Here is a 27,921-nt window from a genome sequence, read left to right on the forward strand (position 1 = left end):
AGTACATACAAGTCCATTCATCTGATTAAAAACTCCTCTTAGTAAAATAAGGAAATTTTATATTGCAAAGATTTATATTCATTTCTTTTAAAGCAGACCTAATAAATAAAATAATAATAATAATATTAATAGGGTGTAGTCTCTTCCAGTATTAATTAGTGCTATATAATTGTTGTGCTTATTAAAAGCCTTACCGGGTTGGTTTTATGTGACTTCTCCAAATCCTAATATTATTGTTTGGTTTCTGCCTATTTTTATTCTGTTAAATTTATCCTAATAAAACTGAATTGGAGAGGCAAAGAATGGGTTGTCTGTGCATTAGCAGGGCACAATCCGATAGCGGAACTGATCCAGTGGGCTGAGGATTTTGCTAGTCTCTAAGCATGGTGTGTTGGGGGCACTCCAGAGACAATATCTTGGGGAGTTTTAAGATTCACTTGAATGGGAGGCCAACTGTACCAAATCTGCTTAGGGACACATAGCACATTACATTTAAATTGTTCACCTAAGTCTCAGGTAGACATTTTAAAAGTGACATGTGAAGCCATGTGAAGCTGAAAGCTGTGCTAGTTGCACCCACACTTTATATTTTTAGGTGTATACATACAATGTCCTAGGTCCTACAAAATAGAAAGTGTGAATGCAGTAAACACATGTATCATTCAGGTACACCAATCAAACATCCATGATTGGCTGTGACTCCCCACTGAGTGTACTCTTGGTAGCAAATTGGGTATGCTGTTATGTAACATGTGGAACAGCTTTCTGACTGGAATACAGCTGCTTCCTTCTGGGATGAAGGAGTGTCTCTTGTTTTGTTACATCTTTAATGTTTTGAATGATGAGATGCTAGGGAAATCACATGCTATATATGTAAAGTGGGATGGTGCTTTATAATTTGTAGGAAGTTTACATGGAATTCTCTGGGTCTACTGAGCCAATATTTTATTAAATGAGAGAGGGATTTAACTGCTGTGCTCAGAAAGGAACCTGGCAGCCTGCTACTCAACAGTAGACCCACTTTGGCTGAAGATCAGTGGTTCCCAATTAGCCAAGTACTGCAGACCCCATATTCTTCAAAAAGCCAAGCCATGGACCACCTACTATTGAAACTTTTGATATCTCTATGGTAGTTTTTATTTTGTGAATGGTGCCATGGACCCCCTGGGTGGGTTGTGTGGACCCCTAGGAGTCCACAGACCAATAATTGGGAACCACCTCTGTATACCTTTTTCCTTTTTACTGGAATGAGGGTGATAATGGTGCAAATTGACTGGCAATTTGCAAATCATCAAAATTGTTTTGACAGAATATTGTGTTTCCAATCCTAATATCAAGCTCCTTGGCGCTTTTTGATAGCATCTCAAACTAAAGCATGTATAACTTTAGTGTACAACTCTGCTGCTCCAGAGAAGCGGACACGGAGCAATGGATTCAAACTACAAGAAAGAAGATTCCACCTGAACATTAGGAAGAACTTCCTGACAGTAAGAACTGTTCGGCAGTGGAATTTGCTACCAAGGAGTGTGGTGGAGTCTCCTTCTTTGGAGGTCTTTAAGCAGAGGCTTGACAGGCATATGTCAAGAATGCTTTGATGGTGTTTCCTGCTTGGCAGGGGGTTGGACTGGATGGCCCTTGTGGTCTCTTCCAACTCTATGATTCTATGTTTCTAAAGCATAGTTCTTGACAGGGGTTACTTGTTACTTGTAAAGCATGAGACTTGACTTATCCAAACACAGTTAAAATATAGCTTAACAGCACAGTCCTAAATGTGCATACTAAAAAAATAAGTGCCACTCAGTGGGATCAGATCAGAAGAATCTTTATTTGCATCAGCCACAAGTTTTTCTATAAGTTACCCTTTCAGTATATTCCAGTGCTTAGCCACATTGTGGGTTCTGCATAGAAGATTAGTGCAAACACTTTCTATCATCTACTTGATGTGTGCAGTGGAATGGGTGCCACTTTGCCTGTTTCTCCTGTCTCACTCTTGGAACTATGCTTGCTGGTTGTGTAGACACACCTAAAAATGTCTTCTGTCTTCTGCAGCTGAGAGTAATGGGAACTGGAGGGATACTGGCTACTCTGCTTTTTCAGAGAAGAGACTCTCTCCCATATTTCATTTCCTTCAGTGGTACATAGCATGGCTGTTGCTACCTAATCCTAACTACTAGTGGAAGAGCATATACAGTACAGTAATTGTTGATTCATTGAGACCTATGGAAAGCAGTAAGTTTTCTCAAGAACTCTCATGAAATAGAACCCATAGATGACATAGACCTCACACACCTTTTCCTCTCAGTTGCTGTCATGCAAACAGTAAGGAATATACTTCATAATACACTATCACAAACATATACATTTTTGGTATGTTTCAAAAGGATTTCCGCTAAATTGAATTTTTGTTTTTAAGATAACTTTTGGGGGGGCAGGTGTTCTTGAAATGGCTGAACTATTTTGCAATTAATTAATTAAATGTGTGACATAATGTGTAGTTACACACATGTGCAAATAATGCCTTACTTTTCCGTGCCACTGTATGTTCACATCTTCCCCTGAAGACATACTGGAAACCCATAATTGGCATTCTGGTGAACAAGAACACTCTGAGTCTACCAGAGATGCTTTTGACCCTGAAATGAAAACACCATTTACTTTTATTATTAACAATTTACATTGTCATTAGCACATAAAACATGTATATAGACAGCAGGAGCAGTTTTGGATACCTGACAGGAATGTTAACTTTTACAGGAAAAAGAGTGGAAAACTACAAAAGTAGACGTCTTCAATGTCCCACAACTAGTCTTTCCAGACTCATGTCCCATGATCTCAACATATTCTAAGAGTCTTATTTTTATTCTTAAATTTGGCTGCAAAACACTTTGGTTCTGTCAGTCACTGCCATGTACTTTGCTTGGACTGTAACTTGTATCAAATGTATGAAAAAATGTATGAAAAAGAGCCAAACCAGTGAAGTCAATATTTTTGTTTGCTACTTACACAGTGTGCATTATCAAGAGACCCTGGTATACTTTAGATGACTTGAAAAAACCGGTAGCAGCATGCATCTTTTTGTAGGAGATTAATATTTATCCCTTTGTTTATCACTGGCACACACTCACACTCCAATGAAATACCTGGAAGTTGCGACATCATTTGTTGGAAAGAGGAATTGGCATACTGATGGGCAGGAACTGAGAAGACAGCCACACAGCCCTAGGTTAGAAATTCAGTCCTTTTGCCCATTCTGAGGGGAGGGGCGGGTCTAGTGTGAGGGTGAGGAAGATGACAAATCTTCCTTGGAGTACATTTATATGCATGGGCATAAGGAAGTCTCATTAACATAGTAAAAGAGCTGTAGTTTGTAAAGGGCTGGAATCTGGCAGCCCATTTTCTGTTTAATTAATTATTTAATTTATAACTGTAAAGTCATAGCATGAGAAAATGAGCTAGGTTTTTTTAAAAAAGAAAATAAAAAAGAAAGAAAGAGAAGGAAATGAAAAAGCAAGCAGCGTCTTAGGATGTGAATAATATCTGCCGTCTTCTTTGTTACATAATACTGCAGAGCCAAAGAGGAGAGAGAGAGAGAGACACCAGAGCATCCACCGAATGTTGCATGAAGCTCTTAGGAGGGGATTTTGAAAGAAGAGTTTGCATTGTTCAAAAAACCAGTCAAGCAGACTGAGGGTGGAATTCCATCTGTTCAGTTCAGTTCAGTTCAGTGAACTGGGTCACTTTTAATGGTTCACTAAATTATGACTAACTAAAAATTACAGTTAATGTGCTTTAAAAGTCTTGAGCTGCATGACAAGATCACCTTATTGCTTGTTCTCTCTTGCCCTTGAGTTTATCACCTTAGAAAAGTGTGTGTGGCGGGATGGGTGGGATGGGGAAGATGTAGGTTGAACAGTAAAGAAGATGGGGATTTCCTTGTGTGGTAAGAGCTAGTATTCCAACACGATCTGAGGGAGTCATGAAGTAAACATGTTCCAGTTGCTCTTCTGTCAGAACAACATGCTAACTCTGGTTTGACTTTTGGAAAAATCAATTTCATGTTCCAGCAATATCCTGGTGATATATAAGGTTGGGATTTAATTATATTTCCCTCATGAAGGACTCTTCGTTCTTGCTGTTGATCAGGCTGCACCAAGGCAGGCAAATTAGCTGATGAACTCTCTGAAGAAAAGTTAGTTGTTGGTTAACATAAAAACAGCTGGAGAAGAAACATTAGGATGCCAAGTCAAAGACTCAGCCTTCCTGAGTGAAAGCAAGGCCCTTAAAGGTGCAGAGAAGATGGGAACAGTGAATACTGCAAAATTCCTGGATACCCACTCATTGAATATATATATCAACTGTGATGAATTAGTCTTATTCTCCACATGTGACACATATTTCCAAGGCCAACTGTCTCAGCCAGTCAGTCTGATGGTAGGTAGGAAGGAAGAACAGTTGGTCATGGAACAACCAGAGAAGTCAAGAAACCAAACATAGATACTCTGGGCAGACACTCATGCCTTGACATTTTCAGGAATGGAGTTTGCAGAACTGAGGTAATAGTAACAGGCGAGAATGTTCTAAAGCTTATTGCCAAACTAAAAACATATGAGACTGCCTTATACTGAGTTAGACCATTGTTTTGTCCAGCTAAAAGGCAGAGATTTTCTAGGATGTCAACCAGGGCTCTCTCCCTGGTCCTACCTGGAGATGCTGGAGTTGTACTCATTTAAAAGATCAGATGTGCAATATGGGAATGCTGTTAGATTAATCTTTATCACCTTAGGCTCAAGTAGCCTCAGCAGCATAAAGGACCTTCTGTTGGTTGAGACTGACACACTGTTTTTTGCAACCTCTCCTGTACAAAAATAATCTAGCCATACTTATCTATGGCTTGGTCACTTCTAGGTTGGGTGCCCTGTACATAGGAGTGCCTTTGAAGGCAGTTTGGAAACTGCAGTTGTCCAGAACACTATGGCCAGAATGCCGCAACAGACTAACACGACTACTCCTCTGAAACCTTTGGAGTATCGTTAATTGCCTTTGATTCCTAAAAAGCTAATATTTCATATTTGGCCATATCAATCAATATTTCAATGCTGAAATATTGACCAGGTACTTCTGTAGAACCTGTGACGTCAACAGTCAAGCCAGCTTCTTCTACTATGGCAGATCCCAAACAAAAAGTGTGGTGCACTTATGGTCAGTTGTTCTGTCCTGACTAGAAGCAATATCCCAGGGGCAGACACCAGAATGCCCGAGGACAAAGAAGTCTAGCAAGCAAGCGGGTAAAGCTGGAGTTACAGGACCCCGGAGAGCTCCAAGAGAGCAACATTTCCAACTAAGGGCTTATACAGTACATACTTCCTCTTCTCCTGCTGCTTTCCATGAATTGGAGCGAACAGCAATTCAGGTTTTCCTGGGGAAAGACCTAAATGAGGCCATTTACGCTTCTCAGACTACCCCCATTCATGCCCTTTTTCTTTCCTGCAGAGCTTAGAGCAGTCTCCTGGCCTGGGACCTACCGGTAGCACTCATTGCCTCTCCTAAATTCCCTCCTACAGGGGCATAGGAAGATAGGGGCGGTGGGGGTGGGCTGCCTTGAGCGGCGCGATCCCAGGGGCGGCATCACCTCTGCCCGCCCCACCCCCAAAATGTGCGTCCCGCCCCTGCGCAGTGCGCACCCCTGGCCCTGCCCCCAGGATGCGTGCCACGTCCCTGCTCTCCTGGTGGAGACCTCAGGCTCAGGCTCAGGGATTGTGTTTTCTGGGGGTTCCTGCTCAGGAGTCTCTTGGTGTACATTCTCTTGGCTGAGTTTCATGGCTTGTGTCAGGGCCTCACTTTTACATGGTCTCCCCAGCTATTCCTTCTGTTCTGGCTGTGCTCTCCTCATCTCATGACTCTGAGTTGCTGCCCAGGTAGAGGTTGTGACACCAGTTTCATTTTCTCTAGTATCACTGTGCAGCACTGCATTAACAGCACAGGTTGTTGCAAATACTGTGTTGTGGTGTTTTATATTTGGTTATAGCAGAAACATGAAGCCAGGGCTAGGTATTGCCTTATGACACTTGAGTGAACTTTCCCCCCACACACTGTCCTTTCTAAGAGGCAAACATCTATAATACCATTAATATGAATGGCAATACATTCAAACAAAAATTCACAAATGCTCTGAACATCTGGGTTAAATAATATGTGGAGAAGTGGGATATAAATTCTAAAATAAATTCACTGCATGCTGCAAAAGGTCACAAAAATCCATTTGCAGCTTTTGCAAATGTGAAGTTTGTATTTTGCCACAAAACCACCACCCCCCGACAAGTTTTTCTTTGGTGAAACATATGTTTGGCTGCACTCCCATTTTGTGCCTGAAACCCTGGTTCCATATCCATTTGTATGTTCAAATCCAAATTTGTCAATTGTGAATGCATGAAACTTGTCAGATTCTGAATTGGTGCAATTTTTCATTTCAGCACTAATACACATATAATGCTCATCTGCCTCATTGTCTTTTGGCACTTGTTTCTACTGGAGTCTGGCTCAAGAGTGAGGCCTATTCATTGGAAGCCTTCTACAATGTACCATAGACATGTTTTATTAACTGCTTACTGGAAAATATGTTCTGCTATTTTTCAGTGGGGACAACTGCTTTTCTGTCTCCATTTAAGGAGTGAAATGATAGAGATTAATGTAATCATATCTGGCAAGTTCCGAGGAGTGTAGTTCCCAACGTTTGGCTTGAACTCATATGTATAATAATATTCTTGTTTCATTCATCCCCATGACTAGAACTAATGGTGTTGCTTTGGTCTCTTTCACTATGGCTTCTGATGAGTGTGCCAATTTTCAGTGGTGTGGTGACTGATGTGGTACTCAGAATGTGCAAACTTGCTGAGTGGCAGAACATTAGAATCTATTTTGATTACTTCTCTTTGGCTGTAGCCATCACCTGCCAAATGAAAATGACCGCAACCTATTGCAGCTCAATTGTCTCAGGATGCATTTACTCTGCATCCAGTATGCTTCCACTGGTGGTTAGTGAAGCCATGTACACACAACCTTAGCCACAATCCTTTTCTATCCTGTAGTTTCTTGAGAAATACTGCATTTTGATGCATTTCCCCTAAACCAGATTTTATCCAATTTGGAAACAAACCAAATGAAGACATTCATTCCCCTCTTTGCTCACTGGTGTGGACAGACAGTGGCCAAACTGAAAACAAATCCAACCTTACTAATGTGTACAATGACCTGCAAATGTGATTGAAATGCAGGGGTGCGGGGTAACCCCCAATGCATTTTAAGCTGGTAATGTGAGCACACCCTTAGTCTCAAATACCTTTCATGTATTGCCCTCACTTACAGTCCAGCACCTCCTGATGGGACCGCTTTGGATAACACAATCCAGGGGTCGACAATTTTTTTTAGCCACGGGCTGGTTCACTGTCCCTCAGACCTTGTGGCGGGTCGGAAAAGTGGCACCCGGGGGGGGGAGCTGGAAGAAAAGGCAAGGGGGCAAGTAGTCCTCCTCCCCACCCCCCAGCCCCAGTCGCTGCGCTTACCTTCGCTGGGGTTGCTGCCACCACCACTGCTGCTTCTTCTTCTCATGGGTAGGCAGAGCGAGCTCGCCCGCTCCGCTCCGCTCTCTGGCCCACAGGAGCGCCAGGGCGGCGGTGGCGGAGGGAAGATGAGTGGTGCGAAAGGGCTGGCTCTGGAGAGGGGCTGCTTAAAATGGCACTCAGCCAGCTCAGCCCAGCCCCCTTCCTCCTCTAGGCAGGGCAGGGAGAAGCCAGGAGGAGGGAGGGAGGAGGCGTCGCCGCAGTGTGTGTGAGGGAGGGGGAAAAATTGAATGGCGCAGGAAAAAAAGTGGCGCAGCCCAAACAGAATCCCCACGCTGATCCACAGACAGTCCGTGGGCTGGATCCTGAAGGCAATTGGGCCTGATTTGGCCCGTGAGCCTTAGTTTGCTGACCCCTTACACAATCCCACGGTCAGAAGATGATGAAGCTGAAGTATAACTTTCTTCTCTGCTGCCATATAGATGCTGAAGCAACATCCATTCCTTTAACCATTCTTCCATGAAGGGTGGCAATGCCCCTTTTCTTTCCCATAACAGTTGAAGTGGCGCTGTGGTTAAACCACTGAGCCTAGGGCTTGCTGATCAGAAGGTCGGCGGTTCGAATCCCTGTGACGGGGTGAGCTCCCATTGCTTGGTCCCAGCTCCTGCCAACCTAGCAGTTCGAAAGCACGTCAAAATGCAAGTAGATAAATAGGAACCGCTACAGCGGGAAGGTAAACGGCATTTCCATGTGCTGCTCTGGTTTGCCAGAAGCGACTTTGTCATGCTGGCCACATGACCTGGAAGCTATATGCCGGCTCCCTCGGCCAATAATGCGAGATGAGCGCGCAACCCCAGAGTCGGTCACGACTGGACCTAATGGTCAGGGGTCCCTTTACCTTTTAACAGTTGAAGTAAATACCAAAGAATCACAATGCCTTCTATTGTTGTATAGGAAACCAGTCAAGAAGCCTTTAATCTTCTCTAGTTGGGGTCAGTAGATCAAGGCTCTTCTGTGGTGAAAATACAAAGCTGCATTATATTGATGAAGGTGTTGGGCCTCTAGCCAAGAAAATATACTTTGGCAGTTGCTTTGCAGCAGAGGTGGACTTGCTGTGACTCCCCCACCCCCGGAGAATTGAACTTGGGATTCTTAGTTGTAAAGTAGTGGGTGAGAACCTGCAGGTCTCCAGATGTTGCTGGACCACAGTGCCCATTATCCCTGAGTCTTGGCCATACTGGCTGAAGCTGATAGGAGCTGGAGTCCAACAACATCTGGAGGGCCAGCGGTTCCTCACCTCTGATGTAAAGCATGTGTTCTACCATTGAGTCATGGCATCTCACAGTTTTTAATAGATTCACACTTAAATACGTGTATTGTCTCCCCTTAAATACATAGCAGTCTGACCACATAAAAGTCTGGCAGACTAGGAGGGTTGAATATTATTATTTGTAAAGGTTCTTGTCAGTGCTTCCCCCCAGGGGGTACTATTGGGTACGCAGTACCAGCACCTCTTTTGTTGTTGTTGAAAAGGGTGGCACTTACTGTAACAACTTCATGGTGAGTACTGGCACCTGTTTTTCTATATATAAAAAGCACTGGTTCTTGTCAAGAGTGCATGGGATGCCCCTTGCCTTTTAATACGGTTTGTCATACTTTACCCTAGAATTGCTCTGCCATGACTCCACCATGCCAGGCCCTGCTGTTGAACAATTGAGCAGCCTGTGCAAGTCACCATCCATTCTTGTTGCAGTATTTTGCACCTGCAAATTCAAAAACAGACGCTAAATTTCTCACATTACAAACTACATGCATACTGTTGTACTACGCAAAGAGGTACCCACCAACAATGACCACGGCAAGGTATGCTGTTCGGTTTAGACTCATGAAACCCATGTGTCATTAATATGACATTTGGAAATTCAGGACAGTTGCCATTCTTATTGGGATGACTTTGTTTCAGCATTTAATTTGATACTGTCTCACTCTATGATCATGAGAAGGAGAAGGAGAAGGTGGGGTGAGCTGGGGATGACATGCTGAGAGACACAGAGAATGGGTTTTTGCTGTCCTTTGAATGCAATGCTGGGGGAAGCCAGAACTTCATAGGATGTGAATGCTCTGCAATCTGTCCATCTAGGTGCAGGTTGTATATATGAGTAAATAAAAGCATAGAACATAAAGACACTACAGTCTCCACTATGCCTCGTTGTCCCAAAAGGGAACACAGACCACAGACCATGGGAAGTGCATCTGCAACCCCTGAAATCTTGCACCACTTGTAGAGATTGGGGTGGCATGTAACAGTATGTTTTTATGAGTATTTATTTATTGCTAGATAGTTCGGAATTGCTTGGGGGGGGAAAGTGGGATATCAATTTTCTAATACAGGATTTTATTTTATTTTTTTTAAAAAGAAACACCTTTCACAGGTTATTGGTATGTGATTAGTCCAAGGTCAAACTATTTAGTGACCTGAAATTTCCCACTCTTTTGCTTGGGTGGGATGTGTGCATTTACTTACATCCTGGCAAAAGGATTTGTACCAACCTAGGTTAAACTAGAGAGCAGAGGTCCCTGTTCTACTCACAGATAATTAAATTGCCCCATATGAAAACACATCACATTATCAAACAGATTATCAAATAGATAATCAAATTATCCCATATGAAACACTGATCATTGCTATTTTCATTTTACAGCTTCATATTTCCTTTGCAAATGCCTTCTAGGTCTTATGGGGAAAGAAAAGTTAGGATTCTGTTTAGGAAGTATAGATAACAAACCTTTGGTTCCCCACATTTAATCAGGCTACTGTTGTGGCTTAGTCAGCCAGAGAACCAGATAAAAAGAGCCAGTTACCATGCTAAAGGTCAGAATTTCAGATGCGCTGCCACAAATGCATTACAACCAACTATTAATAATGCTTTCTTTTTTTATGGGGTCTGGTCATGTCCAAGGGAATGCCAGGTACATTTTTCTTAATGTATAAGCACAAGTTACACATAACAACCTAACAACACAATACTGCCTCTTTAATGCTAATCTATTCCTTGCAATCTACTAGATACATGTAGAATCATTGGTGTGTATCAAGAGAGCAAAATCAGATTCTGAAAATATCTGAAAGGATGCACTAGAGTGTACATAATAATGTATTTTAATCTGTCAGGCCTTAAAATTAATCATGAATTCCCACAGAGATTTTAATAATTTTGAGATGATGTGGTGTGTGTGTGTGTGTGTGTGTGTGCGCGCACATGCATTTTTCCCCATCTAGTGATATTCTTGGACAGAGTTCTTCAAATGCAGCATGTAAAAGGGTGGGGAAGGGGAGAAAAAGTGGGCATTATTAAGTTACACAGGATGCATTTATGGGCACGAATGTTTAATTGGCTGTTTTATTCCTTCTCTTCGACCTAATGGTCTATCCAAAAGGTATCTCAGACACAAAGCCAATCAGGGGATAAGGTCGGCACCCAGCATGAACCATAAGCAATACTGTACTGGTATATATGAAGGAGAACAGTTCTTCTCTTGAAAATGAATGTGGAGAGGATCTGAACATCTGCAAATCATAAGACTAAAGCACAACCCAGGTTAGATTAGATTTGTCATATGGTCCAACCCTTTGAATTGCTGCATTACAGGCCAAATGCTGATGAAAGGGGACAACACATGCTCTGGTGTCTGTTCTAACTGAGGTAATGGGGTCATTAGTGATTTCCTAATAGCAGTGCCCTCGCTCGTCCCCCTCCTGGCTCCTAAAGGGTCAACAGGGGTCATTGCAATACTCTGGTAAGGGCAAGGTTTCATCTATTTCTTTTGGTGGCATTTTAAAGGCTTTTTTTCCTTTTTTTGGAGCTGAAGCAAATGGCTTCAAGTTGCAGAAATGAGTATCCAGTCCAGAGCTTCCACTGTAGTACCTGGTGCAAATCCATTTGATAATACACTCTCATTTCATTTCATTTTTTAAAAAGCAGTGTAATTATCACAAGATAAACACTTCAATGTTGATCCATTGCCTGTTACAATAAGCTACAATAAGCTATTGCCAAAGGTCTGTTATGTGAAGAACCAAAAAAAGAGAGAGATGCACAATTTACTGCCCAACATCAAGCTACAGACTCTAGGCCCAATTATGGGCATAATTCAGTTGCTATGCAAGCTGATCATTCTGCACCTCTCTGGCAATGCCTGACAAAATGCACATAATACATGTGTGATAAGAAGGCTGAATGACACAACTAGAAATCCCATTTCATGACCATAAAAAGTCCCTGTAATTTTTTTTAATTAAAGCATATGACTTGTGACCCCCAATTTACATGGATTTTGCTCAGCTATGTATCCCTAACATGCGTTCAAATTGGTAACATCCACGGCAATCAGAGTCAGAACAGTCTGGCCACAGTCTTCATTTCTACTGCTTTCTTTCCCCTTCTCTCTGCCTCTTTATCTCCTATATGCATTCGTGTTTTGAACTCTGGCACCCTTTTACATAAGCTTGCTACCAATGAATATTTAATTTTAGAACAGGCATAGGATGTATTGAAAGTTTCAGACTATTGTATTAATAGCATTTGAGTTGAGATTTTGTTTTCCAGCCTCAGTGGCTGATGATATTTCTGACGGGAGCACTGAGGTAGGGGTAGAAGGGAACTGAAGTGTGTCTGATACAGCGGTTTCTCTTCTGTATCACAGTTTTATTTTATTTTTTATGAGGCTGTCGCAAATTGATGTCTTCTGATATCCAGTTCAATAAAACATTGTAGAAGTTTCAGTTGCAGATTGGAAATTGAAGGGATAAAGAAATAAAGGAATGAAGGAATGAATCCACAGTAGAAGTTATCAGTGGGGCATTTCATCTATTCATTATGAAGATACAGTACTTTCTGGGGGTGAGAGAGGATAGTTGGCCTCTCTTTAATTAAAGCTGTACCTGGTTTATACAGTCTAGCTTTTATAATCTCATAGACACAACCCTATGTTAAAAGTCCATGAAGATCCCATCCCTGAATCTGGAATGTAAGAAATCAAGTAAACATTGGGCAAAACTGGCACTAGAATACACCCTCTAGATCTTATTTTAGAGCAGAAATGTCACTCCTGCACCCCTAGCCATGCTTTTGCACTCCATTTAATAACAAAATCAAACACTGGATTCCCATTTTGAGGCGATGGGTAGACAAGTTACATGGCATGTTGTTTTCTTTTTGCTTCTCCATGAAGTACACTTTCTCCCTTGAAATGTCAGATACTATTATGTATAGGTCTGCTGAGAAAAATCACAGACCCCTGAGCAAACATCAAAATAATCCCCTTCCTCAACACATATATAGATTTCAGGTCAGACCTAAACCAGTCTGATAGCTAGGAGATATATGCTGGGACTCCAATATGCACAGTGGACTCTGCAAGTTTGTCTCTTTAGTTTCTGGAATGCTTTGCAGGCACACTGGTGCTGTGCATGTCCTATTGTATGAAGAGCTCAGGGCACTTCTGTTCTCATGGAACTCACTGCCTGCATTTGAACCACGTGGAGTTTTGGAGTGTATCCAGGGCACAGTCACATAACTGAAGAACAATCACAATGCTGCCTGGCCTCAGTGCCCTTCTGGCTCAGAGGAAGACTCAGGGAAGGGAAGAAGGAATTGCCTAGGCAGGCATAACCTCCAGGACCATTCAAGTCAAAGAGCATTGCTTTGCTTGATTTTTTTTCCAGATTCAGAGGGCACACCCCTGATGAAGTTCTCATTGCTCCCATGGCATAGGCTCTAGAGCAGGCATCCCCAAACTGCGGCCCTCCAGATGTTTTGGCCTACAACTCCCATGATCCATAGCTAACAGGACCAGTGGTCGGGGAAGATGGGAATTGTAGTCCAAAACATTTGGAGGGCCAAAGTTTGGGGATGCCTGATCTAGAGGCTACCAAATCAAGCAATGGCCCTTTAAGAAACAGATTGCAGCTCAGAGTGCATGAAGTTAACAGCTGGCTAACCAACTAATCTTCAGAAGGGTTCAGCATGCTGCTGAGTCAACAGCTCTCTTTGGGTGACTTCCAGTTAGCCCTTGCCACAGTGACCTCTCCTGGGTCCTGACAGACCTTCCCTTCCCTTGCGGGTTGTGATCCAGCATAGCCTACTTGACCATTGGACTTCATTCTTCTTTTCTGGACTTGATCCTGCCATTCCAGTATGTGCCATTCCAGTATTTAGCCCGGCTGTCCCTGGGAACCTTGAGCCAAGTTAGAGCAGGACAAGGACTATCCATTCTCTGTACCCCTATATTATCCTATAAGCGCTGTGTGATGCCAGCATCATCACATTGCCTGGGCAGAGAGAAAAATACCACTATGGTAGTTACTTTGCTTGCACATTATTTTATTTTCCCAGAAATTAACTGAAGTGTGTCTGACACACTGTGCACTACATTGCATATTGACATATAAAGTATGGGAAGTATTGTGAATATGAGGACAACATTAATATTTTAATTAAGCAGCCACCACTGTGGAGGGAAAGGCTGTGTCTCATGTAGCACACAGTGGTAACTGTAGCATACTTGTAGTATATTTATAACGAAACAAAATATAATTGCTATGTAATTACAGTTTAAGACCAAAACAATTTCTTAATCAGCAATTATGAAAATAATGTTGAATTATTTTCATTAATAAATGTTTTGCAATTAACACTGTTTTGAAATTAATGTAGTATTTACAGCATTGCTAAGACTTGGTTACTTCAATTAAAGACCAATTTAATCAATGCTGGGCTGTCAAAATACCCTCTCTGTTTAAGTGCCCACGCACAGGCAAGTAAGTCTGCCAATTATATTAGAGCCTTGGTTGTTCATTACCAAAATCAAATATCCAACCATGACAGAATGAATGTTTTTGTATCCTTCATTATCTCCATTTTTCTATTATCCTGTGCCTAGCAAAGATGAAGGTAATAAGAAGATAAGGAAATGAATATAAGAAATGTGGATGAAAATGTGATGCTGGGATCAGCCACGGATACTTTACCTGAACCACTGGTTAAACCTCTGTCACAGGTGGATATTTAAGGAGAGGAAATATAATTCACTTAGCAAAAAGGAATATTAACTTTCTTTATCAGCTAACTAATAGCCAGATATCCTTGAGAAGCATGAGTCTTCTAGATTTTTTTGCTCAGAGACTTTGAGACCACTGAGATGTGCAACCAGGGAGGTGTCATTCAAAAATCTGAGGTCACATGATGAAGTGCTTCAAATGGATCTAGATGGCTTAAGGACCTTTGGAATTCTGGTGCTAATCCCTCTTCTGCACTTCTGACTTTCTGGCAACTATATAATAAAATGTGGCAGCAAAAGTGGTCATGACCCTACTGAAAACACAGGCCCAATATGGCATCAGAAGTCAGGATCAAAGAATGGCTGAGTATGCTTAAAAATTTTATCTTGTATTTTTATGATGTGTACCACCCTGAGATCTATGGATGAAGGGGATATACAAATTTAATAAATAATAATAGTAATAATAATAATAATAAAGTGCTATTGCAGTGCTTTGGTGTGTGTTCACACTACTCCTTTTTTTACTGATGCTTCTTTTCAAAGATCTTATTCATATTTCTTATTTTTATCTTTAAAAATTAAACACCAATTTCATAATATACATAAAGCTTTAAGATAATCAAATAACAACAGTTAAAACATCCAGATTGCCATATAATTTCAGTAGCTGCTGAAACAAAACATAAACATACTCGATGTCAACAGTCAGGAAACTAGCAGGGTAAAGTGATTAAAAAAACCAAAACTGTCTGGAATAGCAACCCATCATTGGTGCTCACCCGGTTTCCATAGGAAGTTCATGCCACAAAATAGGTGCCACAACAAAGCTCCGCCTTTGAACCCTGGCCAACGCAACCTCAATAGACTGTGGTACAGTTAGGAGGGCTCCACTCAGCAACCTAGGTGGACTATATGGAAAATATTTTGTTCTGTTTTTCATCCAGCCTCTTCTCTGAACTGAGCAAATATATCAGTCTGTGCACTTCGAATCAGTGATGTCATAAACATAGAGTTAGAGCTAAATAATGCTTTGCATTTTGATGACCATGACTCCCCTGTGTCTCTCAATCTCATGCATATTTCTGCATGTTTTCTCCAGCCACTCCTCCATTTCTCTGTCCTCCACTGTATTCTGCACCTTCCCGCTGCAATGAATTCGCCATTGATGCGGTATACATTTGTCTGTCTCCTTCCTCCAATCTGGCTTCTCTATGGCAATGGCAGCAAAGATAAATATCTTTGGTGAAGCAGAAAGGAAAATGAAGTTCAAGTGGATGGGACAGAGGTACAGAACAAGCCCTGGCTAATGTATGTCTTGAAGCATGAAGACTCTGAAGTAGTGTGCGATCTCAAGAGGAACTAACTGCCTTAAAGATGTTTATCCTCTGTGTCCCTGGTATGGTGTTTTTTCTCAAAGGTTTGTGCTTTGAGAAGAATTTCATCCCAATGTCCCACTGAAAAAAGCAGCAGCAGCAGCAGCAGCAGCATGTAAGGTGATCAAAGAGTGTGTTTACTCTTAAGTAAAATACACAGAGTTCAATGGGATTTAATTCCTTAATACATTTGCTTACATTTCTAGCCTTTGAATAGGTAGTAGTTAATCCATGCCATTCCCTTGCAGTTTTCTTTGCTAATGAGGGAATGATGGTGCAGTCCAATGGAAATGCTGAGAAAAAAGAAAAGAAAATGTCATGCAGCACAAATAGTAGAAATAGGGTTATCACCAGCTGCTCAGAAAAGACACACCTATTCATTTCAATGAGTCTACTCTGACTAAAAGTGGATACAACCCTTAGTGTGGATTTGGACATTAGATCTGCACAAAAAGAAAAGAAAGGAAAAGAAAAGAGAAATTTTCAAATCCTACCTATGGCGCAATCTGAAGCATATCCTCCAATATACAGAGATGACTGCAGATAAAATCAATGTTTCTGATTTACGCATTACATTTCAGCAGGCAGACAGAGATGTATTGGATATTATAGCCAATTTTTATAGCCCCCCATACCTGCAAAGGAAACAAATATTTGTTGGCTATAAATGTAGTTGACCTGACATTCATTACTTGCGTTCTCTAGTTGGCAGCTCCACCAAATTGCAAATCTAGAGAGTACACTTTGGAACAAAAGACTTTCTAAGAAGTAGGACTGGAAAAAGTCTGAGAGAACGCAGGTGGACTGAAAGCAGTTGAGTATAATTGAAATCAAGCCATAACTCTTGAATGCTGCACACATATATCTTTTTTTTTAAAGACCCAGTCCAGTGCTATATTATACAGGTAGGTAAGGCATTAATGGGGCACAGAGAGCACAGATGTGACTATTTGGTGGAGAGGTGCACATCTGTCTGTCTCTGTGGCAGCCAAACACTTGTTGGCAAAGGCAGGGGAATCTCCCAAAGCTTTAAGGGAAATGCAAGTAAAAAAAGGAAAAAGAACGAAATTATCCTCTTTTCAGTCCATCTTTACTTAGCTTTATCCCGCAGTGTGTTAATTAGATGAGCAGATGTATAAGTTAGGAAGATTTCCAGATTAATTGTCAGGAAAGTGAAATGCTCAGCACAGGCTCCACTAAGCAGGGTTCTAGTCTCTTGTTATGTTGCCACCAGCAGCATCAAATAACCAGACAGGGCAGACTGCAGCTTCTCCTCTACTTTGCCAAGGCCATCTTCTTGGCTCCTCTTTCCAGCAAAGAATGCTCCATGACGGGGCTGCTCTTTAGTAGCAGAAAGAACACAGAAGCCCAGAGCACCCCCACACACCCCTGCCAAATAATACCACCCCTCTCCGGGATGCCGATAAAAAGATGCAAGCTGTTCATCTATTCTCTGTAACTTGGCAAAGGCCTGGACATATTCGTGTGCATTGTTTGGTGTAGTAATGAATTCCAGGACTTTACAGAAATCAACACTCATTTTTGCATGCTAATGCCTCATAGTTGATCTCTCAGGGAAGTTCATTCAAAAGCATGTCCCATATCAAGTAGGAGGGAACAGGGCCCTCCAGCTTCAAAGATGAAACCAGTGGTACTGGGGTGCATGATGATGGGGATAAGGAAATGATTTGGTGGATGATAACAAATTAGCTGAACTGGTAGGTTAGGGAGCAACACCGTTCCTATTCGCAAAGAATGGGGTGGGGGGCAGGCATGCACACATGCCTGGTCCCCAACATTCCTGGGTGCACAGGTGCCTCATCAGACTTTGACATGTTGAGTACAAAGGTCTAAAGGGTATTTCTAAAGGCATTCCTCTGAAATGTCTTCATGGTTCCTCATCACAGGGAGGCTTCGAAGTGTGCCCAACTGAATTCATTCAGAAACCCACTCCAGACCTTCACATGAAATGCACAAAGATTTAAAGAGGAGTCCATTCTCTTGAGGACATTAGCAGCATTCCTGTACACAGGAAAAGATTCTGTAAAAGCTAATGTGAGAGCAAAGATATATTCACAATTTCCATCTTTCATGTACCCTGCCCTGGCATTGTTCCTTTGATGAAAAGCAGGTTAATATAATTAATATAAATAATATAATATAAATAAATTTATATGAAATAAATAAATATAATATATATAAACATAAGTTTTAATATAAATAAATAAGTTGCAAAAGCGTTTCCCCCCCCCCTAATCAGAATCTTATATTCATTTCAACAGGTCTGTGGTTGCCATCACACGATAATATGTGCAAATGATTAAAAACAATTTATGATATTGTAACAACAGAGGCATTTCACACAGAAGCCTGTTGCGGTTTGCCAAAATTCTTCTTGTTAGGAATCAATTAAAACCAGAGCCGAGATTGATGCATATTTAGGTCTTGGAATCAGAAGTTTCAGTTCCTCATCAAGTGTGGAGTTTGGTGTACATCTCCAGATGGCCCATACAAATGCTCTGCCGTACATCACTCACTCTTTGAATGTCAAGCATCTCTGGGATTAAATACATCACCAGTTAGCATCTTATAACAGTGCTATAGCAATGGTTCCTCATCATTTTACACATTTACTCTTTGAAAATAATTATGCTTCTCCTGTGCAAGAATGGGAGGTAAGTTGTGGTTGTTCAAACAACTTATTCACCATCCAAGCCACACAGCTCTTAGGGATCTTTCCATGTTGCCTGCCACCCTTGGCACTATTAGGGAACTTAAGTAGAAATGGCATGCCTAGTTTTCATACTGCAGGCATCATTCAACGTATTTTTGTATTAGTATAGAATGATCTGTATATATTGACATAGGTCATGTTGTTCTATTAAGCAAAAAGGATTTCCTACTGCTTTAAGACTGGTGGGGGAGAGTGGTTGGTTGTTTTGGATTCTTTCTTTGGGTCCCCTCCAAGCCTGTGGTTTTATATCTGTAGTATGGGTTTTTTGTTGAAAGTGAGGCTGCTAAGTGGTCAAACAAATCTCTTTCTTAAGTCCATAGCTATAGCCAGATCTGCTAATGATTTCTTTGCAAGACTAAAACATATAGGTGACTGGTTGCTAGAGAAACTACCAGCTGGAGATGCTTTCAGACGAGAGCTAAACTGGGCAGGCTTCCCCACACCCCACCACATTGGCTGGAGGTGATATAAGGAAACAATAGATCTGGGCTAATCCTCTCTTCCAAATAAAAGGGGAAGAAATGGAGGCAGTGAGAGATTTTACTTTCTTGGGTTCCATGATCACTGCAGATGGTGACAGCAGTCACGAAATTAAAAGACGCCTGCTTCTTGGGAGAAAAGCAATGACAAACATAGACAGCATATTAAAAAGCAGAGACATCACCTTGCCAACAAAGGTCCGTATAGTTAAAGCTATGGTTTCCCTAGTAGTGATGTATGGAAGTGAGAGCTGGACCATAAAGAAGGCTGATTGCTGAAGAATTGATGCTTTTGAATTATGGTGCTGGAGGAGACTCTTGAGAGTCCCATGGACTGCAAGAAGATCAAACCTATCCATTCTGAAGGAAATCAGCCCTGAGTGCTCACTGGAAGGACATATCCTGAAGCTGAGGCTCCAATACTTTGGCCACCTCATGAGAAGAGAAGACTCCCTGGAAAAGACCCTGATGTTGGGAAAGATTGAGGGCACAAGGAGAAGGGGACAACAGAGGATGAGATGGTTGGACAGTGTTCTCGAAGCTACCAACATGAGTCTGACCAAACTGCAGGAGGCAGTGGAAGACAGGAGTGCCTGGCGTGCTCTGGTCCGTGGGGTCACAAAGAGTCGGACACGACTAAATGACTAAGCAACAACAACAACAACAACCCTCTCTTCTGCTGAGAAGACACAGATACTTAGCTTGCTATATGTGCTAAATCCAAAGCTATGTCTCAGTGTGCGGGGGGTGGGGGTGGGCCCTAGAAACCTAATTGGGGAACAAGATCTGTTGGAGAGTTGGTGCTGCAGGTCTATCCCTCTTATGTTCAGCTGGTATATATGTGCGTAAATAAACCATGCATCACAAAGAAATCATCCTCTCGAATGGCCATCATTCTAACCATGCCAAGGTGTACCTGAATTCTGTCACAGCTCATGAGGAGTTTTGAAAAGAAAAACTGCTAATTGCTGCAGAAATGTGGAGAACTGAATTTAAGATTGGAAAAATGAGAAGCTGAGAGGGCTGAAATGGACAAATTCTTTCAACCCTCCTTGGAGAGCCACTGCCAGACAATATAAATAACAGTCTGATTTGGTAAACAGCAGCTTCTTATGTCCCTTCTTAAAACAGAAGCCAGTTTCTTTTTATTATTATTTTTAAACAAGACATCAAAAAGATTGGAATGCTACTTTATTCCTTATTATTGGAAATCCCATTGATTAATCAATTTCCATTCAACATTCACCTACATTAAAAAAAACAACAACACGAAAAGGATTATCATACAAGCACAATTATGTGGAAGTGCCACTTGCCCCTCGTCACAATTGATGCAAGACATAATGCTCACATTAAGCAATCCTAGCAATAAAAACACTGACAGAATAAAAAAGGAGAAAATAAAAGCACAGCACTTAACATAGTATTTTCTTCTGTTTTCAGCACTTGCTGGTGAGCTCCACTACTTCAGTATATTGCAGAAACTTAAATCGTCTATTATCTGAATGGATATGTATACTGTTGTCAGAGGAGAATGGAAATCCATGCCAAGATTCAACGAAGTTAATATTTTACTACATCTTCTGTCCTTATTCTCCTTTCATAGGTTGTCTTATAGATTAAACTAGACTGCAATGTATATGCTGTCTAGTCCTAGGACATAGGTTTAAACTACTGTGATGCAGTAGGTCTGAGTCTGGTCAGTGCCTGAATGGGACACCAACTGGAAACCATATGTAGACCACATTGAATTCCCATGGTGAAAAACTGGTGGAATATAAAATGTACTAAATAATATTTGTTTAAAAATTCCACTAGGGCAAAGTGGTGCAGGTGGGGTGGGAAACTGTAGCCCTTCAGGTGTTGGACTCAAACTTCCATTATCCCTGTCTATTGGCCATGCATTGAGGCTGATAGGAGTTGGAGTCAGCAGCTTCTGGAGGGCCATGGTTGCTGTTGTGCTGTTGTGAGGGATTCTATTTGGGGTGTGTGTGTTGAAGAATAGTGAGACTAGATAAGCCAGTCTAAGTTGCATTTTCAGCTGAATTTGGGGAAGCCAATTGAAACATCCATTTGTTGTTGTTGTTTAGTCATTTAGTCGTGTCCGACTAAATGACCCCATGGACCAGAGCACGTCAGACACTCCTGTCTTCCACTGCCTCCTGCAGTTTGGTCAGACTCATGTTGGTAACTTCGAAAACACTGTCCAACCATTTTGTCCTCTGTCATCCCCTTCTCCTTGTGCCTTCAATCTTTCCCAGCATCAGGGTCTTTTCCAGGGAGTCTTCTCTTCTCATGAGGTGGTCAAAGTATTGGAGTCTCAGCTTCAGGATATGTCCTTCCAGTGAGCACACAGGGCTGATTTCCTTCAGAATGGATAGGTTTGATCTTCTTGCAGTCCATGGGACTCTCAAGCGTCTCCTCCAGCACCATAATTCAAAAGCCTCAATTCTTCGGCGATCAGCCTTCTTTATGGTCCAGTTCTCACTTCCATACATCACTAGAAACATCCATTAGGTTGAGCTATTTCAATTGCTTCTGTCTGATTTGCTCTTGCAAACAGCTGAAATTATGTAAATTTATATAATAAACCTGATTTCCAATGGGGGTTGAATCATTTTGATTGCAACTGTATATAAATCGACAGGACTGCATTGAGTTAAAGAAAAGAATGTGAAGTTGAAGACCTGGCCGTGCTTTGTCAAAATCTAAAGGAAACAGAACATGTCAGCTGGACACATGATATGGGCATTTTTGTCCAGTGCTTCTGTTGAAAAAGGCTCTTAGAGCAAAATTCTTGCATTTTGTAATTAAGATTTGTTCAAGTAGTTTCCTAGTCAATGTTAGTAGGAAAATATAAGGAAAAGGCAGATTTTGCATACTCCTACTTTTGTGGCCTGTAATGATGATAACATTTGATTCACATGTTTTGTTAGAGTCTGAACTTGCTCAGGAATAATGCTTCAGTGCCAAATGTAACCACTTTATGTAAGCTTCCATGACCTACACTACAGTCTGTGTACTGTATAAGGCACACTCCAGAAAACAATATATCCTTCAACTAATATATTTGGCTATGTATTCAAGTTCCAGTGATGTCTATGAGACTTTCCCACATTCATAGTTCATAGAGTTTTGGGGGAAAATATTTGTTATGAAACAGATCATTAGTGATTTCAATGAGATGTACAGCCAGATCATATACACATTTGTTCAGAATTGTTCCCATTGAGTTGAGTGGAGCTTACAGCCCAAACCTCTGCACACCTACTTGAAAGTAATTTACATTGAATTTAATGAGGCTTAGTCACAAATAATTATTGTTAGATTACACTCCTGTTACAGTATTTGGGATTGTCAAACTCTGTCTACAGGAGAGAGAAAGATCTGTATTCCATAAGGGATGACACCCAAGACTTTTCATCCAGATCAAAACTTGATGTTTCTTAATTTTATATCTGAAAATAAAATGTACTATGATACAGTGCATATCAGGGAGACTAAATATATTATTTTTCTCTTCACCCTACACCCAGTACAATACACATTCTTTTTCTTGTTTGTTTTTCTTTGGTTGAGCATGCTTTTGGCTTTGATATTCATGGACCTGTATGTCCCTTTCAATTTCAGAATGACCAAAGACCATGGCTTTATGAGTGAGAAGAGGGTTGTGCTCAAAACTGGTCATTGAGTTTTGAGGGCTCTCACCTGGGTTACTCATAAGTTTATGTGACCTCTACCAGCAATGCATATCTATTAGTCACCAGAGTCACCTGGTTGTGAAGTCAAATATTGGTAGTGGCATCTTAACCATCAGCCAAACAGAGACTGTGCTGATTCTGCCGGTTTGTGCAACTTGAAAATAGTTCTTGTAGTAGATGGGGCAAAAATTAACTAACACATGCTTGTTTTGATCTCCTTTTAGTTAATGTATGAAATAAATTCATGGAGAGGATAACATACCGTATTCCACTTTCTTTGCCCTGTATATGTTTTAATAAACACATTAGGAGCAAACCTAAATACAGATTAGAGTAATGATTTCATAACCTCATATTGGTAGAACTCATCAGCTTACAAAAATACCCTCACATGAAGGGAAGAATAAAGGAACTATGGTGATTTTCAGATACAGTTGACAAGATACCATTTAGTAAACTTTTATTTTTTTTAACTAACAGTATTCGGGGATGTTGTATTCAAGACTGCATCTAATAATCTCATCAAAATGCAAAAACAGTGACTGTGTTATAAAACCAATGATCTGTTATATTCTGCAAGAATTTACAAAAGCCTAATGTCATTTACTACACCATGAGAACCATAGTTGGATTAAAAAAAATAAAGAATTCAAAAACTGATTGCTGCTGACGAAAAAGCAAACTGTTTGCTAATGTAGAGCTTTCAAGGTATGACGTTCTTTGCTTACAAAGAAACACAACACTGGGTTCAGATGGAAATGACATGTTGGTTGGAATGAGCTTTGAAAGAAATTCAGAACTGTATTCATTACAGAGAATTACTACAATGTAAGGATTTTCTAGTCTGCAGTTAATAAGGAGTACATTATATAGCATGGACCGCAGAGAACCCCACAGGCTTTGCAGAGTTCATTCACTTTTAGTATAAAATTATATAGCCACATCTTAGGAATGTGTTTGCTAATGATCACACATGAGAGGCTCGGCATCAGGGTTGGGGAACTTTAGGCCTATGCCCAAATGTGATCCTACAGACCTCTCTACCCACCTCTGAATACTCTCTCAAGCCACACCAATCCCTTACTTACTGTGCTCCGTGACATCTTTGAGTGAACTATGTCCCTGAGCTGTGACAATGCCTCTCGCTTGCCTGGATTCATCCTTACTCTCAGTGAAATCTCTTTCGTTGCCACAGTTGCTCTGTAATGAGTAAACTTTGGCCCTCCAGATGTTGCCAAACTACAACTCTCATCAGGTCCAGCAAGAATGGACAGTGACCAGGGCTGCTGGGAGTCATAGATTAACATCATCTGGAGGGCCAAAGGTTCCTTATACCTGATGTAGGTGTTTTCAGGATAACTTCTTTCAAACCATGTCAAAACAGTCTGAGCTATAATTTACCGTACTCCAAAATTAGAAGCTGTTCAGGGAAGGCTTCCTCTACACATCAGTGTGTTGGCAGTAAAGCAGTACGGTAAAGCCAGGGCCTTGTCATAACACACACAGCACTGAATGGTCACGGTCTGGGTCAGCTTGACCCACACTTCAAGTAGGTAATTGTACAAGCTCTCGGAGTTCATTTCTTTGTCTTTTATTTTTATACTCATAAACAGCAAATGTTTGCTCCCCAAGAGCTCCTGCAGTTTGACACACAGAATCTACAGCGAAAACAGAAAGTCTTTGATGAATTCCTGAAACTGGCAACGGAGTCAGGCAGGCACATTTACTTGGCAAGGGTAATCCAAAGGAGGGGGGAATCTACAGAGTGTACTATAAGAGCAACTCACTCCTGTTTGCACTGCAACAAATGAGGGTTACCTTAAGAAGGGCCTCCTCTGACAATGCTAATTCACATAGCACAACATAATGGAGGAGATATGTCTTTAAATATTCCATTTAAAGTTCAGATTTTGAATCCATTTTTGGATCCACATTTCTGCCTAAGATATCAGGTCTTGGTAGTAACCAGATGTGTATCTCACCAGCAACTCTAGGAGCTAGCACTCATCATATCCTCAAGACTTGATAGTGTAACACATTTTGTGTAGGACTGCTCTTGATGACTGCCTCAAAACTCCTGGTGTAAACTGTAATATCCAATCTCTTGACAGGGATGAATTCCTAGGAGTATATAAACCAGTAGTGGGCGGATAACTCCATTTTAAAGTACATTGCTTTGACTAGTACCTCCTCCATTATACTCTCCCACTTCAGTTATTTTTCTTCAAGTAGCATAAACCAATGTTAATAATTTGTTAGAGTTTTCATATTGATATTACCTTACATTGCCATTATGGAACAGTTTGGGGCTTTGTGGCTAGCTACCATGACAATAGATGCACAGCCTGGAACCAGTTTTAGTTAATTAGAGTCAATCAATCCAAACTTTGCTAACTTACTCATGTGAAACAATAGTATAATGAACCAAAGTCTGTGAGATGATTGGGAAACACAAATTATTGCACCCTGATAAATTAAATGTGACTATTACAAAACCTCCCTTTTAAATGAATACTCAGAGAGGGAATGTATGGGTGAATAACCATAATTTTAAAAAGATGGAAAAAATGTAAAAGCTAAAATCCCAATTTGCTATTTTCCTTTTCCTTTTTCTGTAAAAGAAATAACATGCTCATACTACCTCACATCCTTCCAAGAATCCTTGGAAAAGACCCTGATGTTGGGAAAGATTGAGGGCACTAGGAGAAGGGGACGACAGAGGACAAGATGGTTGGACAGTGTTCTCGAAGCTACGAACATGAGTTTGACCAAACTACGGGAGGCAGTGGAAGACAGGAGTGCCTGGCGTGCTATGGTCCATGGGGTCACGAAGAGTCGGACACGACTAAACAACAACAACTACCTCACATACAAGACAAAATGTGCATAAAATGCTACCTCTTTTGGAAAAGATGGTTTTAAAAGACCTTTTCAACTGACCTTGTACACTTAGATTTCCCCAAATATGAGAGTTTACAAAGAATTTGCTTGTTGTTCATGTGCCTCTTATAAACACGACCTCTTGCAAGTTGCCCTACGTGACCAAGTTTCATCAAACCCATATCAATATACTGGCCTTGAAGAAGAAAGTGTAAGAAAGATATGAATCAGCAGCTGGGCTGGAGAAGGTGGAGTAACAGGATTCTTATGTTACCTGCACATGTCACAATCTCAAAGCCTATCAACATTCCTGAAGATCGGGCTTGAAAGAAAGGAACTTGGATATGCTAGCAAAAATCAAGACAAGATTCAGGTGGATAAAGCAAACACTATGTAGCAGGGAGTGGCACAAAAGCCACACTCTACTGTAACAGTCATTTCTTTCCAGAATAATCCAAATCTAGCAGGGACTTTGTCATTGTCACCAGACGAGCAACTGGAATGTTCTACAGCAGTTCTACAGCAGTTCTTGGTCATCATAGGCTACTGGATATTGACTGGGGCCACTTCTCATCCGTTCTTCGTCTTCATTCGAGCTGTAAACACTTTCTTACTCTGACTTATTGGTTTTATTTATTAATATTCCTCATTTCCTCTCAAAAATCAAGGGAGCATACATGCTCCTCCCTTATTTATGCACACAACCACCCTGTGAGGAATGTTGAGAGCAAGATCATCCAGTGAGCTCCATGGCTGAGTGTGGACCTGCTTCTGGATCTCTCCGACCATTGTCCAACCACTACAACACACTGACTTTCTGTGTTGGGGACCTTTCAGCAAAAATTCTTCTAGAACACTAATCTCTTTCGCAATCACAAATAGCAGAAAGCAAAGGCTGGGTCACTTTTACCAGTTCTGGGAAACCACAAGGCTAAACTTTAAATTATTATGCAACATTGAATTTAGACAATACAGTTCTAACTGTCTCGGAGTGAACAGTAGCTCTGAAAATCTCTCGGATGGGAACTGATGTGAATCGAGATATTTTCCAGGATTTGTCTCTGATGGAATGAGCCTTAATGTGACCTTTCAAGTTAATTCTTTTAAAGAATAAAAAGATATTAAATCAAGTGTTTCAATATGGCTGTTGTAGGCATGATTTAACCTAAAGCTACTCATGAGTAACATTTCATCCTCTGCTTTCCATGCTCCAGAGCCTTCACATTGTTGCTTTTTTAAAATCCCACCCCTATGAACACAATGGACCCAAATTTCCTGGCACCAATTCAACTGCTTGTATTTGAAGTGGGCTACATGGGAACACATTGTTTCCCTTAACCTATCATACAAGAGCATGAACCAGAAAGTAAGAATGGGAGATGAAAATGCTTTGCATAGGTTCATTTAGGGTCAATAACTTAGTTGTCACAAAATAATGAGCAAACGTTCAAGTTCTTCTGGCTCGGCATGATGTTAAAAGTGTGATTGTTTTAAAATGGAGTTGAGGAGGTGTTACGTGGATATGCAAAGCAATCCTATGCATGGTTACACCGCAATATAAAATATCGAAGCTTGATCTCAGGTAAGAGTGTATAGGATTGCAGCCTCAATCAGATTGCACTGTAGTAGGTGTAAGGAGGATCTCTGGATGCGTCAAAGGTTTCTTGGAGAGAGAAGAAACAGTTGCTTTCCCTCTGAAAATATTTTTTAAAAAAACACTTCTTGGGCTGGACAGATTCTATTTCCAGCCTATATCACTTCTGCATATATTTGAAACCATAAAATTATGTTCTGTTTCATTTCTACATTAGTTTGATGGTGCTAACAAAAAATCCCTTCAAAGGACATGTTGTAAATACATACATGTTCAGTTTGATTTTTGATTTTTTTTTTTACTGTATCACAATAGTTGGAGAAGTACCACAATCAGTAGATAACTAAGGTTGCAGTCCTAACTCTACTTTCCTAGGAGCAAGCCCTACTGAATTTAATAGGACTTAATTCTAAGTAGAAGTAGTTAGACTTGCAGCCTAAGTTCTGATTTGTGCACCAGTCCATGAAATACTGATGAGGTCATTTTGTAGAGGAATTTGTAAAGATCAAATTCTTCAAGCATACCTAGCCAGATTTGACTAC

At 40.9% G+C, this 27,921-nt stretch overlaps 2 long non-coding RNA genes across 7 annotated transcripts in view; one reads left to right on the forward strand and one right to left on the reverse strand.

The window, feature by feature from the left end:
• Positions 1-27,921, forward strand: part of LOC148684838 (uncharacterized) — an 83,643-nt gene that overhangs the window by 51,832 nt on the left and 3,890 nt on the right. The gene's annotated exons all lie outside the window — the stretch shown is intronic.
• Positions 1,802-26,680, reverse strand: LOC148684839 (uncharacterized). Of its 2 annotated transcripts, XR_015951474.1 has the most exons (7): positions 25,769-26,680; positions 23,994-25,546; positions 16,486-16,626; positions 16,190-16,284; positions 9,218-9,319; positions 7,560-8,568; positions 1,802-2,633 (listed from the first exon to the last, which is right to left on the reverse strand). It is a non-coding gene; the product is annotated as an uncharacterized LOC148684839 (long non-coding RNA). The 2 variants fall into 2 exon arrangements; XR_015951475.1 differs by lacking the exon at positions 23,994-25,546 and having other exon boundaries at positions 25,846-26,680.

This window comes from Zootoca vivipara, chromosome 8 (genome assembly GCF_965207765.1).
Source record: "Zootoca vivipara chromosome 8, rZooViv2.hap1.1, whole genome shotgun sequence".
NCBI lineage: Eukaryota > Metazoa > Chordata > Lepidosauria > Squamata > Lacertidae > Zootoca > Zootoca vivipara.